Source organism: Nerophis ophidion, linkage group LG22 (genome assembly GCF_033978795.1).
Source record: "Nerophis ophidion isolate RoL-2023_Sa linkage group LG22, RoL_Noph_v1.0, whole genome shotgun sequence".
Taxonomy (NCBI): domain Eukaryota; kingdom Metazoa; phylum Chordata; class Actinopteri; order Syngnathiformes; family Syngnathidae; genus Nerophis; species Nerophis ophidion.
Window position 1 is genome coordinate 19,066,678 of NC_084632.1, and position 14,997 is coordinate 19,081,674.

Here is a 14,997-nt window from a genome sequence, read left to right on the forward strand (position 1 = left end):
CTTCATACTATGACTGTGTATACTAGTCTTACAGGGTTTGTCGTAACATGTGGCAAAGTGCATGACATTTATGCATCAATTCAAAAGGAGCTGACCTGGATCTGGCAACCCTACTAGCAGCTAGCGATCACAGCGCTTAAACACTCCTACTACAAGGTTGGGCACACCGGCTGTAAGGTAAATACTGTCCATTTTTATTATCAGTACATCATTTCAGATAAGTTGTGTAGTTTGTAGTACATGCTAAGGCAGGTGTAGGGAACCTATAGCTCTAGAGCAGGGGTCACTAACCTTTTTGAAACCAAGGGCTGGGTACTTATTAATGCGAAGGGCTACCAGTTTGATACACACTTAAATAGAGAATAAATGATGAAAAAAAACACCTAATTGAATGGTTTAAAAGAGGAGAAAACACAAAAAAATGAAAATTAAATTTTGAAACAGTTTATCTTCAATTTCGTCAAAATCAACTGAAAAAAAATGGAGAAAAACTAGCTAATTCGAATCTTTTGGAAAAAATAAAAAAAATAATTTATGGAACATCATTAGTAATTTTTCTTGATTAAGATTAATTTTAGAATTCTAATGACATGTTTTAAATAGGTTAAAATCCAATCTGCACTTTATTAGAATATATAACAAATTGGACCAAGCTATATTTCTAACAAAGATAAATCATTATTTCTTCGAGATTTCCCAGTAAAAAAAAGACTTTGAAATAAGATTTAAATTTGATTATACAGATTTTCTACATTTGCCAAAATATTTCTGGGGAATTTTAATCATAATAAGTCTGAAGAAATATTTCACAAATATTCTTTGTCGAAAAAACAGAAGCTAAAATGAAGAATTAAATTAAAATGTATTTATTATTCTTTACAATAAAAAAAAATACTTGAACATTGACTTAAATTGTTTAGAAATAAGAGGAAGGACTTTAAAAAGTAAAAAGGTATATGTGTTTAAAATCCTAAAATCAATTTTAAGGTTGTATTTTTTCTCTAAAATTGTCTTTCTGAAATTTATAAGAAGCAAAGTAAAAAAATAAATGAATTTATTTAAACAAGTGAAGACCAAGTCTTTAATATATTTTCTTGTATTTTCAAATTCTATTTGAGTTTGGTCTCTTAGAATAAAAAATGACGAGCAAAGCGAGACCAGTTTGCTAGTAAATAAATTAAATTTAAAAAATAGAGGCAGCTCACTGGTAAGTGCTGCTATTTGAGCTATTTTTAGAACAGGCCAGCGGGCTACTCATCTGGTCCTTACGGGCTACCTGGTGCCCGCGGGCACCGTGTTGGTGACCCTTGCTCTAGAGCCAGATGTGGCTCTTTTGATGACTGCATCTGGCTCTCAGATAAATCTTAGCTGACATTGGTTAACACGATAAGTAATGAATAATTCCGCTGGTAATCACAATGTTAGAAATAACTTTCAAAATATAAAACATTCTCATGCGTTTTAATCCATCCATCCGTTTTCTACCGCACCTGTTCAAGAAATAACAATGTTATTAAAAAGAATTAGAGACTTAATATACTCCAAAAATGTAGGTCCTACTTTAAAAAATGCACGCATTCAGTTGTATTCAGTGTTAAAAAATATGATATGGCTCTCACGGAAAAAACATTTTAAAATATTTGGCTTTCATGGCTCTCTCAGCCAAAAAGGTTCCCAACCCCTGTTCTGATGTATTTGCTTTTGTACACTGTGTTTCTAATCTAAAAACGTGTTTTTCTCAAAAGGCTGTTACATGTTAACATTCTGATGTTTTGGGGGCCAAGCACCAATATACGGTATTTAAATTATTTTCAATGGGATACGCTGAGTTTAGATACAAGTGTTTTGAATTAAGAACTCCGTCACAGAACCAATTAAGCTCGTAAATTGAGGTAATTCTGTACTTTTTTTGCAATTACAACTCCAGCCTATCAAGTTGGAGAATTTAACCAAGGAGATCTGTGACCACTTACTTGTGTCCAGTAGCAGGTCCACCACACCAAAGTTGGAGTGTGAGACGCTGTAGTGAAGAGCGGTGTTGCCGTTGCCGTCGGTCATGTTCACCACGTGCTCCAACAGCAGCGAAGAGACCTCCAGGAACGCCATCAGGTAGTCGGAGACTCGCGGAGGCTGAGCAGTCTTGGCGCTGGAGACGCGGAACCACTCCAGCTGGACCGTGTGAGTACTGGCGAGCTACAAGTACAATTGGTAACACAACAGACTTAGTTTGATACATCTATCCATCCATCCATTTTCTACACTTACAGTATATTAGATGATTTTTGAAATACTGGTAGACAAAAAAGTCACGCGGCTTCCATCAAACTTAAGTAATTAGAAAAGAAGGACGCACCACTTCCTTACTCTTCAGTGTCTGGATGTCGTCATTGAGGTGTTTCTTCAAAATGAGGCAAGCTTCACGCATTTTGGAGCTCAGCTCAAACCTTTTGCAAACAAATGAACCCATATCAATAAACAAGACTATTATCATACTTGATTAGAGAGGGAGAGAGCATACTTCTCTTTCACGTCATCAAATGACAAATTGGATGCTCTCAGGGTTTCTTCATCTGTGTCGCTCTCATCCAGGTTGATGTTTCGTTCCTCCTCTGATGTTTCTTCCTGCGCATCCACTTCCTCCTCTTCCGTGCTGTCTAGGCAGTCCCCTTCTCCACTTTCTTCAGAGGTGCTTCCCTCATCTTCCTCTTCACTAGATGTGGATTCATACCTGATAAAACGAATTAGGCAATTTTTGCTTTTCAGGCAATAACTGGAAAAAAAGGGGCGATTCAATTGTCATTCTTTATCAGATATCGATATCGTTGAGCGTGATGGTGCAAAAAGCAACACCTACCCTCCGTTTAGAATACCAACAAACTGCAAGCTCTTCTTGCCCGCTGTGCGATTTTCACCTGAGCCGTTGCCATCTTTCCTCTTCATGATTGATTTCAGCATACCGGTTTCTATTAGGGATAAAACTAATTATTGAAACATGAAATGAGTGAAATGAAATTAGTTCATTTCGGTCATAGAATCAACCATTTTGTGTGATCAATTTAACAGCACAGATTATACATATTAACAATCATACACATACACACACAAAAGAAAAATAATGACCGAAAAAGGAATAGGCTGAAGCTGAGACTTATATTTGCCTATCCTATACATTCACTGAAAATTAAATTGCCTGGAACATCCAACGTTCAAAAAAACCAATGGATGGAAGTAATTGTTGCTATATTTTATAATTTTTCATTATTTCACCTTTCAAGGCTTTCTTGAATCTTAAAGAACTACAAACCCCGTTTCCATGTGAGTTGGGAAATTGTGTTGGATGTAAATCATTTTCAACCCATTTTCAGTTGAATATGCTACAAAGACAACATATTTGATGTTGCAAATAATCATTAACTTTAGAATTTGATGCCAGCAACACGTGACAAAGAAGTTGGAAAGGTGGCAATAAATACTGATAAAGTTGAGGAATGTTCATCAAACACTTATTTGGAACATCCCACGGGTATGCAGGCTAACTGGGAACAGGTGGGTGCCATGATTGGGTATAAAAACAGCTTCCATGAAATACTAAATAATTCACAAACAAGGATGGGGCGAGGGTCACCAATTTGTAGGCAAATTGTCCAACAGTTTTAGAACAACATTTCTCAACGAGCTATTGCAAGGAATTTATGGGATTTTACCATCTACGTCCTTAAAATTATCAAAAGGTTCAGGGAATCTGGAGAAATCACTGCACGTAAGCGATGATATTACGGACCTTGATTCCTCAGTCGGTACTGCATCAAAAACCGACATCAGTGAGTAAAGGATATCACTACATGGGCTCAGGAACACTTCATAAAACCACTGTCAGTAACTACAGTTGGTCGCTACATCTGTAAGTGCAAGTTAAAGCTCTACTATGCAAAGCGAAAGCCATTTATTAACAACACCAGGAACCACCCAGGAACGTCGCCGGCTTCGCTGTGCCAGACATCATCTAAGATGGACTGATACAAAGTGGAAAAGTGTTCTGTGGTCTGACGAGTCCACATTTCAAATTATATTTGGAAACTGTGGACGTGGTGTCCTCCGGAACAAAGAGGAAAATAACCATCCGGATTGTTATAGGCGTAAAGTTCAAAAGCCAGCATCTGTGATGGTATGGGGGTGTGTTAGTGCCCAAGGCATGGGTACTTACACATCTGTGAAGGCACCATTAATGCTGAATGGTCCATTACAGGTTTGGAGCAACATATGTGTCATCCGAGCAACGTTATCATTGACGCCCCCTGCTATTTCAGCAAAACAATGCCAAGCCACGTGTTACAACAGCATGGCTTCGTAGTAAAATAGTGCGGGTACTTTCCTGGCCCGCCTGCAGTCCAGACATGTCTCCCATCGAAAATGTGTGGCACATTATAAAGCGTAAAGCTCTACATAAAACAAGAATGGGAAATAATTCCACTTTCAAAGCTTCAACAATTAGTTTCCTCAGTTCCCAAAAGTTTGAATGTCATTAAAAGAAAAGGTGATGTAACACAGTGGTGAACATGCCCTTTCCCAACTAGTTTTGCACGTGTTGCAGCCATGAAATTCTAAGTTAATTATTATTTGCAAAAAATTACAAAGTTTAGGAGTTTAAACATCAAATATCTTGTCTTTGTAGTGCATTCAATTGAATATGGGTTGAAAAGGATTTTCAAATCATTGTATTCCCGTTTATATTTACATCTAACACAATTCCCAACTCATATGGAAACGGGGTTTGTACATGTATTCAACTCATCACTGAGCTTCTTCAACTATTAATTCGTAAAACTGAAATACATTTGTATTTTATATTCGTTCTTACTTTACATGTTTCAAAAATCAATAGCCCCCGTGAATTATAGTTTTCTCCTATCAATTTAAATAACCTAATAATACAAGCTGGAAGGCTGCTTGTTCTTTACTCAAAACATAATTTGTATTTTTTTTTTAAAAACACAGTATGTGAAAATTTTAACACATTAGAACTTATGAATAATGCATTGGTAGGTTCATAGTAGCACGCTTTGTTTATTATTCTAATTACCCTTTTTTGAAGTTTGATTGGGTTTATGTTTGTTTTATAAACATTTCCCAAACCTCAACACATTGTTAGCAGGTGTAGTTTTGACTAGGCGTTTTGCAGAACAACAGGCAGAATACTTCTGTAGTATGGAGGATCTTTGACTAGTTTTTTTGTGTAGTAAATTCTTAAAAACAGAGCACTCCTGTCTACGCTTTAAACCTTTTGGCTTACAAAACGGTGCGGCTAAATTATTGGGATTTTTCTTTGCTAGCAGCCATAATGTTTTGTATTTCATAAAACACAGACACTGGGTTATTGTTTGTGCTATGGCGCCATCTTTTGGACGAATATGCACACTACAAGTTATGTGGGTTGAACGTCTACAGTATTTCCATCTGTTTCGTGCTTGAAACGGGAGTAGTAGTGCCATTCCATTTTCTGGTCGTCCATAGCGTTTTTACTGGAATGGTTTTTTAAAAAAGGCCTGCTAACGATTTTTTTTCTAATGAATTTTTCTTTAAAACTCAAAATAGCCGAGATTACCTGCTGTAGGTGGGTTAAGGTGATCAAATCAAGTGCTACTCTTCTCCTGTCGTAAACTTCCCTTGAGCTCATTGTTAAACATGTCATCGATCATTTGGGACTTCATCACCGTTTCAGGGGAAGACTTTTCACATGCTATTTTGCATCAAATCTTCTGTAAACATTCCACAAGCAGTGGGGAAATAATACTTCTAAGCTTCTACACATCAAACCTCGTCAGGCCACATTAAACACCAGTGTTACTAAGACAGGGTTTTGAAAGCCTCGGAAGACGCATAATGCTCAAAAAGCTGCCTCAAAGCCAATTGCACAAAAACTACATTTAAAATACAATAGATAAAAATAAGTGAATCTGTTATTAGTATCGTTCTTGAGAAGCAGGAAGTTCTCTGCATTGTTTTTTTGGGGGGGGTAGGGGGGGGGGGGTGGGGGGGGGAATACATCATACTTGCCTAGTTTTTTGGCATCAACATTTAAACTTTTTCCCCTTACTTTCTACCCATTTGCTTTTTTATTCCACTTGGGTTTTTTTGTAATAGTCTTTTTAGAATTTGTGATGGGCTGTTGAAATACCAGCTGCGGGCAACACATGGACCCCCAAGCCCCACTTTGGACACCCCTGATATAGAGGATCTTCTAATAGCTTTTTTTGTTGTAGATCCATACATCCATGGTGCTCAACCCTTTTTCGATTACGCTTGCACCTCCTGGTACCCCAGCACCACCAAAACCCTCAAATCTAGACTCCAAACATCCCAGAATAAGCTAGTCCGGTTTATTTTAGACCTCCACCCCAGATCACACCTCAATCCAACCCACTTCTCCAAAGTGGGCTGGCTTAGGGTGGAGGACAGAGTAAAACAACTTGCACTGAGCCTAGTCTATAAAATCCGCTACACCTCCCTGATACCGAAGTACATGTCAAACTACTATCACCGCCATAACCACAACACCAGGGGAGCTCGAAAAACCACGTCAAACCCAGATTCCGATCCAACAAAAGGTCTTAACTCATTCTCTTTCTATGCCACATCAATGTGGAATGCACTCCCAACAGGTGTAAAAGTAAGTGCATCTACATCCTCCTTCAAAACCGCTCTAAAACAACACCTCCAGGCAACTTCAACACTTTGCTAATACCCTCCTCCCATTCACATCCCATCTCCCCGGATTATAAACAACCTAATGTAAATAATCAAATGTGCTTCTAATGTATATAATTGTTCTTATGCTATCTGAACTCACTATGTTCTCTGCTGGCTGTACATATCCTACTAAATAAGACCTACACTGTTTCAATGTCCACATTTCTCTGTTGATGCAATTGTTGATGACTGAAGTACTGATATCAAACAAAGCTCCTCGCCCCCCCCCCCCCCCCCCCCAATTGTAAATAATGTAAATAATTCAATGTATGCACTATGATGATTAACTGTGTGATGACTGTATTATGCTGATAGTATATATTTGTACCATGAATTGATTAACGTGGACCCCGACTTAAACAAGTTGAAAAACTTATTCGGGGTGTTACCATTTAGTGGTCAATTGTACGGAATATGTACTGAACTGTGCAATCTACTAATAAAATTATCAATCAATCAATCAAAATTGACAAAAAAAATTGACATGATTTTTGAAAACAATAAAGAAAAAAATTATTTTGACCAGAAGTTTAGGTGTGAAAGCATATTAATTACTGCAATGTTCTGTAGTGCAAACACAACAAGGTACCTGTCTTGATGTTGCTGGGTGTCGTTACGTCACCTTCGTCTCCTTTCTCCTCAGACATACTGACAATCTCCTCTGATAAGACCTTATAATCAGTCACGGTGTGTCTCCTCTTTGGCACATTAACTTTCTGTTCTTCCATCTTTTCTTCAAACACATTTTCATACTGGCAACCAGTGCTGACCATGACAACTGGCACTGGTTCTTCCAGTGGGATTATAGCATCAGTTTGGGCGTCTTGTTCGGTCATGTGTGCTTGCAAGCTGTCTCCTGTACATGCATCCATCATGTCTGGACAGCACAAAACTGCAGCATCTTTTATGGTAAGAGATGCAGTCTCAGTCTTGGCGTCCTTTAAGTCCGCTTGGCAAGAACCCCTTTCTCAAAGGTGACTTTGCACGTCATTTGCTCAACCTGGGCTCTGAAAATTCCCAAGTCAGTGCCGGCAAGGCTCAGCTGGTTCTCTAGATCGGTTATTGACTCTGCTGGAACTTAATAGTGTCCTGTAAGGTGTCCATCTCGCGTTGCGTCTCCGAAGTCAGCCCAAGTAATGACTCCATTACCCAAACCTCCGCCTCCTTTGTCTCGGCTCTGGTTTGTGTTCCTTCCGCACGCACCGCAGGGTTTTCAGTACCCGTGCCCTTCTCACAAACATGGACCTCGGTTCCTTCAGAGGCATCTTGACACCGTGGCTGAAATAGAAAACAACAGAGTCCATTGGCTGATCATCTCCTACAGCCACAGATATCTTCTCAACTGACACTTTGCCTGGAAGCTTCAATGCAACTTTGGATGAAAGTTCGGCCGCTCGACCGTCCTTCCCTTCAAATTTCTCAGCCAGTTTCTTCAGCTCTTCAGATTTCCCATGGCCTTTGTGACCAGGTGAGGTTGGGGAGCTAATCGACTTTGGATAATGGAGTTGGACTGGGAGATCGCTGTGGTCTGGGTAGAGGTTTCCACTGCTTGTTTTTGTGGCTGCTTGGTCACACCCCTTGACTGTTTTCTTCTCCTGAAGTGCAATTAACAGCATGTCTTTCTCGGCACGAAGTTCGGCTACCTCTTTTTCTAGCGCCGGGACACCTTTTACTCGTTCCTCCATCTCCTTCAGTTGCTTTAAGGGCTGTAGCCATCTGCTCTCTCACGGTCTGCAGCTGGCTGGGTGGGACCGGGGTTACTGCAGTGCCAGTAGCTGGAGTGTTGCGCCCGGATGTTTGAGGACTGGGTTTGGTCCAGATACTTTGCAGAGGTTGAGTTGATGCAGCCTTGGACAGCTGCTTGGGGGGATCTGCCAGTTGGAATCGTCCACCATTCTGGTGATGGTTGCTCTGCTCCTGCTGTAATCTCCGGCTGGTTTCCAAGAGAGTCCGCTCAACTCTGGGGTTGCGTTGCGGGGGTGGAGGTGGTATTTTGCCGCCGGCAGACAATGGAGGGACATTGAGCAGGGTCACAGGGGACAGTGAGAGCATTTCACAGGGTGCTGAGCCAAGGCGGTTTCGTGGTGGTGGAAGGGGAGGGGCCCTGCCATCCTCACTAGCAGGGGGAGGAGAGTGACTCTGTGGATGTCCAACCACTGGTGCGCCCCCCTGCAGTAAGACATCTCTGAGAGACCTTGAGCCCCCGTCCAGAACGACGGGATGTGACAGCTGCTCTGCGAAGGTTATGCCCACTTTCTATCTCTTCCACATATTTGAGGAAGTCCAGATCAAGCTGGAAACCATACGGTGTTTGGACAGAGTAGGACGGCGGCTGGTTAGCTTCCTCCTGACTGGAGTAGATGAATGGAGAGCCCAGATCTGCAGGAACAGACATGACACTTGACAATACAGCAGAAAAATACATTTGCTTACTTAGCTTGTACATAAACATGACACATTTCAAAGAATTTTTTATTTTTTTAAATTTTTTTCTTACATTTCTGCCAAATAAGAGGTCTGGCTATAATGTCAGCTGTTTTAGTCGTCTTTGTAAAGGCTGAATTTTTGACACAGTTCTTGTACATTGTGGCTATTGAATGAATATATTACTCTTACAAACAGCAAGGTAACAGTGTTAAAATCTCTGTGTGGCAGTGCTAAATCCTGCCACTAGTTTGACTGCTCGTGCTTGCAACCTCGTCTTTTTGTTACCAACCAACTACAGTACTTGATTGTTGGAAAGTCAGTTGCATTTTTCACTAGTGATGCTCCTTCTCTGCAACAGATCAGCTTTGTCAACTCACACTCCCATCTTAAAAATGTAAACATCTGTTTTTCCATCCCCCACTTTTCTTTTGACTTGGCTTTTTTTTACGAAAATATTGCCCATGCATCATCACCTGGGTTATTGTAGCTCCGGGAGGACATTGTGCACAGCAGTTTGATCTGTTTGCCCAAGTACCATTCCATGTTTTTTGCATGTACAACTATAATTAATGTCAATGTTTGTATTATTATATTTGGGTGTTTGGGAATATATAGTATGGATTTACTTTAATGTCAACCATGGGCTTTGGAGCAGATATTTGCCTTTTTTTAACTGATCAGCAATTGGCTGAGCTGAGCTTTACCACAGCTGTGTAGTGTTTACATGGCTGGAGATTTTGAGAGCAAGTTGCAACAAACGTGTCATCTATTCAGTGTAAAGCTGCTTCTAAGATACTAATCCTCATTACCATGGCGGAAAATAAACTAAATGTCTTCAAATTATAATTATCACTGGAGGACGAGAGAAAATAAATGACTAAGTATGCTAAACACACACACCAAGCAAGACGACAACTGCTAAAGCTTCAATGTAAAAGTAGGATTTATCGATCCAGATGTCGACAGTATGTATACCTAGTATGATATCGGAATTTAAACAATACTCAAATTATTATTTTTAATTTCTGGTTGTAATTATTAAAAAATAATTTTTGGGTGTTTTTTGTTATTGTTTACAACGTTAGAGAGACTTAAGACTTTGAGGTCGAAACACAAATTATTTAAATGGAAGCTAACAGTAGTTCTTGCTTTTGTTTAGTTATTGTGCACTACCCATTCTTTTGTTAAAAAATAATTGTATATAGCATTCTATAGCAACTCACCACAAATGTAATACATCATCTGATTTACAACATTACTAGAACATTTAATGATAAGTGTTCTAAAAATTTGTTATTGTGTTTACTCGGGCGCGGCCACCGCTGCTGCCCACTGCAGATCAAGGGTGATGGGTCAAATGCAGAGAATAATTTCACCACACCTCGTGTGTGTGTGTGACAATCATTGGTACTTTAACTTTTAGTTACTTGCTATATAATAAAATATTTTCAGTTCTATCGGCTATTGTCGGAGTATCGGATCAGGACTCGAAATTGGATCGCATCTAGAGGCCAAAAGTGTAGATTGTGAGATCTCTATTTCTTATGGGGAGAACTTATTTGGTTTTCATACCATTTAGTTTGTGTCTGACACCTTTTCGAACAAAATACTAATGAAAACGGAGACACCACATCACACACCCCTGAATGACTAAGTACAAATGTTATTACATTTTAATTTTATTGACACCTGAGCAAAATTATTTCTACGGTCTGTCAATCATTTGTTACGGGAAATTTAATTCTATACTTTGGATCATCTTCAATCTTAGATGTTGTACTGTAAAATAAACACAGATTTTGTGAAATTGACGAACATGACCATGTTACTTACCGGACAACTTTGTGTTAACTTGCACAGACTGAGTCATCTTTCAGGTGCGGGACCTTTCAGCACGTACAGCTTCAAACAACACCTGGCTAGGAAAACACAGTGACAAGATATCATTTGTCATCAAACACAAAGACAGGAAACTGATGTCATCTGTAAAGTGCTATGCTTCGGTTTGATGTATATACTGTACAAATGTACAGTATATGCCTCAAAGCAAATATACTGTCGCTTCTGACTTACTGTAATTCTTACACTCATCTGGACCCCTCAGCTATCAAAACAGACCTTTAAGGAATCGTGGAAGTGTGAGGAATATTTAAACTGTGAAATATAGAGGTCAAAGTGTACAACAAAGTACATAACTAAATGTTTTTCTAAGACTTCTCCTGTGATTTAATTTAAAACAAATCAGTCTTTGAGAGAGAAAAAAGTTGTGATAAATCATATCAGTTGTTTTGCTTTCAACATGAAGTACAACATTATAGGCTGATCTGACCTCTTTACTTAGGAGCTTTTTCCGCTCTAGGGACACAATGCCAAACAAATAAATTGCTATATCAGGTCTATTCAACTGGTGGCGCAAGGATCAAATCCGATCTCGGAATGACACTATAGGAGCCCCAAAGTTCAGTTCAAAACAAACATTTAACAACAACATTAAAAGTACTAGGGTGCTCCTGTTGTATAGAGGAACTTGGACCACTGAAAACACTTTGGTAGATCCTTGCATTGACATTTCCACCTGGATAGCAAACATAGAACACTGTGGTCTAAACTTGTGATATACATAACTGAGGCGTTCTTCAAGGCACCCCTTTAAGTCAGCTCCTTTTTGGCAGTTATACTCCATAATGTTATTTATGTAACTAGGATGTTGCTGTAGCTTGTTTACTTCAGATGCAGTCAGTAGTCCTTTGTGTAACTTGTCTAGTTATACCAGTGGTGTTCCTCAAGGTTTTAATGTAGGTCCTCTCTTTTTCATCATTTGGGCTATTCTACTGGTGGTGGCCCACGAGTTCTGTTCCAAAAACTTTTTTTTCCACTTTTTCCAGCAGATTCTTAAAACACTGGTGTGTTATCATAGAGATGATCTTGACCAGCTTTTTTTTTTGTTGCAGAAAGTCTTTCAAAACAGCAAAGTGCTCCTGTAACTCTGACAAAATAAATATGCCAAAATCAAATGTCTATTATAGAGGACGCTGGTTCCGCAATATACAAAATAACACTAACAGTGAAGGGAGAAGTCCGGCCGCACGGTTCTTAGCTTTCTGGAAATGTGGCCCTCAAAACACTTAAGTTGAATATCCTTGATGTAGTGTCATATCAGGGCACATGTACAAACTGGGGCGACATACAATATCTATTTAAAACAAGGTGATCTATTAATAAAACTATTACATTATCAACAGCTCAAAAATCCAGTCTGAATGTATCTATATGATGAACACACGTTGGTGACTTGGTTTCTGTGTTTTTTTAATTAAGTGTGACTTTAAAGTATAACCATAGAGCCAAATTACGTTCTAGCATGCAGTAATAGTCCAATCAAAGTCAACGAGAGCCTTTGAGTCCTTGTTTCCAGAGTGTCACTGACACACCACACTGTATTGGTAAGTCTAGTCTAGCTTTGATGTTATATTTAGCATATATGACTTCCTTCTAGGGCTTCTCGGTGGCAGACGGTTAATGCATCTGCCTCACAATACGAAGTCCTGGATTAAATCCAGGCTCGGTATCTTTCTGTGTGGAGTTTGCATGTTCTCCCTGTGAATGCGTGGGTTCCCTCGGGTACTCCGGCTTCCTCCCACCTCCAAAGACATGCACCTGGGATAGGTTGATTGGCAACACTAAATTGTTCCTAGTGTGTGAATGTGAGTGTGAATGTTGTCTGTCTATCTGTGTTGGCCCCTGCGAGGTGGCGTCTTGTCCAGGGTGTACCCTGCCTTCCGCCCGATTGTAGCTGAGATAGGCGCCAGCGCCCCCCGTGACCCCAAAAAGGGAACAAACGGTAGAAAATGGATGGATGGATAGAATGTAGCTACTAGATACAGGCCAGCATCTTTTAGCTGAACTAGGACAAAGTCCAGCATCATGTAGAAAGTCCAGGAGACTGAAGTTGTTTGAAAGTGGGGACCAACTCCATATTTTGGTCTGTTACCATCTCCTTTTTGGTATCTCTTAACATGTGTTACTAAGTGAGGAACGACTACTCAAGCCGAGATAAAAGACTGTGTGGAAACAAGCTTACCTCGCTCAGCCGATAAGTGGAGGATGCATGCAGCTGGGTTCCAGGATGGTTCCCTCTGCACGGCTGTACTTCGCCCTGCATTAGAAGGAAGACCACCAGAGGTTGCAGTGAAACAAATCAGAGAGGCTCCATTTCCACTAGATGAGCTTGTGAAATGAGACTAATGACACTATCGTCCATCTAACTACACTGACCTAGTGGTTAAAGTGTCCGCCCTGAGATCGTTAGGTTGTGAGTTCAAATTCTGGCCGACCAAAGTCTATAAAAATGGGATCCATTACTTCCCTGCTTGACGTCGCAATGGAAGGTCTGGGCCGGGCTGTGGGATCACAGACTGGGGCGATTTCTGAACTGAATCGTAAGATGGATCACATCATGGAAAAGCTGGTTGAAAGGAAAAATTGGATATGAGGGCCAGCATGGACGAATATAACAGACAACCCATTATAATGTCTGCTCGCGGAAAAAAAAAACATCTTAATCTACGATTTGACTCCCTCGAATGGCATTGAAGCTGCAACAACAGGAGCAGGCTGTTCTGAAAACATCCAAGAGGACACCCCAATGATGGACGCTTTTGACCTCCCTCCTCCTCAACAACACCTGAGTCAAACTTTTGCTTGCAGGCGGAACGGACCCAGGCCTATGGACACTACATCAACACACCCAAGACAATGGGCATACACACACACACACACCCTCCTCCACCCCACGCCTAATCGGGGGTTGGAATTGGGGGTTAAATCACCAAAAATGATTCCCGGCCACGGCCACTGCTGCTGCCCACTGCTCCCCTCTCCTCCCAGGCTGGTGGAACAAGGGGATGTATCAAATGCAGAAGACACATTCGCCATTGGTACTTTAACTTTTAACTTGCCCACAGATAATGTAAGAAGTCAGTTCTACAAACCACCGCGCTACCAAGCCTTGTCCACCAAGGAGCACAGTTCAGTTTGGTAATGAGTGATCACAAAATAAGAGGGGAGTACCACTTTGTGTTAGCCCTCGTGTTGAGTGTTATATTGTCGTAAAGAGGTTGGAAAAGGGCTGCGTGATGTAAACGATAAAAATCTGGCCAACGATAGAGATTTAATACTATTGTCATATCGTGATAATGTATGTCGACACATTCTAGCTGTGTCCTGCACATTTGAAAGTGAGCAAGCAACCGTGTCCTGAACGCAATGTAGAGTTCCTTGCTAGCGACCAATGTCGCCCCCACAGTGGGAGTCAACAATCCTCACCTCCATGGCGGCAAACAATAATTAATGCAGTATGATCACTTGAGGGCAGGGACTAGCTAATGCTACACACCGTCAGAGGATACAAGAAGCCATGTTAACTGCGAAGCAAGAGCTCTTGAATATAAACAGGGGTGGGTGGATTGATACAATTATAGACCGTAACAAAACCAAGTATGAGTATAGTATCAGTATATGGTTGATACTACTACAGTGATTACATAAATATCCATTACATAATCTTTTTTTTTTTTTTCACTATTTTCTTATTACCAAAACTATTTTGTTGTTTTTGTTATTGTTTACAAACTCAGGAAATAAGTCCCTGGACTCAGGAGGGCTTTAAGGGCAAAATCCAAAGGATTTATATCAAAAGCAAATGGTAGTTCTTGCTTATGTGTACTTATTTTTGCACTATTGACTTTATTTTGACGAAAATATAGCATGTAATTTAAAGGAAATAAGGAAATCATTGGAATATTTAATTGATATTATTACATC

General features: G+C 40.1%; 1 pseudogene; it reads right to left on the reverse strand.

Moving 5' to 3' along the window:
• LOC133540638 (KN motif and ankyrin repeat domain-containing protein 3-like) overlaps window positions 1-14,997 on the reverse strand; it is a 72,867-nt pseudogene that overhangs the window by 18,618 nt on the left and 39,252 nt on the right.